Here is a 513-nt window from a genome sequence, read left to right as displayed (position 1 = left end):
CGGGCAGGGGCTGCGGGGCCGAGGGAGTGCGGGTAAGGGCTGCGGGGCGAGGGAGTGCGGGTTAGGGCTGTGGGGAGGAGGGAGCTCGGGTAAGGGCTGCGGGGCCGAGGGAGTACGGGTTAGGGTTGCGGGGAGGAGGGAGCTCGGGAGGGGCTGCCGGGCGAGGGAGTGCGGGTTAGGGTTGCGGGGAGGAGGGAGCTCGGGCAGGGGCTGCGGGGAGGAGGGAGCTCGGGAGGGGCTGCGGGGCGAGGGAGTGCGGGTTAGGGCTGCGGGGCCGAGGGAGCTCGGGCAGGGGCTGCGGGGCGAGGGAGTGCGGGTAAGGGCTGCGGGGAGGAGGGAGCTCGGGAGGGGCTGCGGCGCCGAGGGAGTGCGGGTAAGGGCTGCGGGGAGGAGGGAGGTGTGGGCAGGGGCTGCAGGGCCGAGGCAGTGCGGGTAAGGGCTGCGGGGAGGAGGGAGCTCGGGCAGGGGCTGCGGGGCCGAGGGAGTGCGGGTAAGGGCTGCGGGGCGAGGGAG

This window comes from Gavialis gangeticus, unplaced genomic scaffold (assembly GCF_001723915.1).
Source record: "Gavialis gangeticus isolate Ggan-Ray unplaced genomic scaffold, GavGan_comp1, whole genome shotgun sequence".
Taxonomy (NCBI): domain Eukaryota; kingdom Metazoa; phylum Chordata; order Crocodylia; family Gavialidae; genus Gavialis; species Gavialis gangeticus.
Note: the sequence above shows the minus strand (reverse complement) of the source record.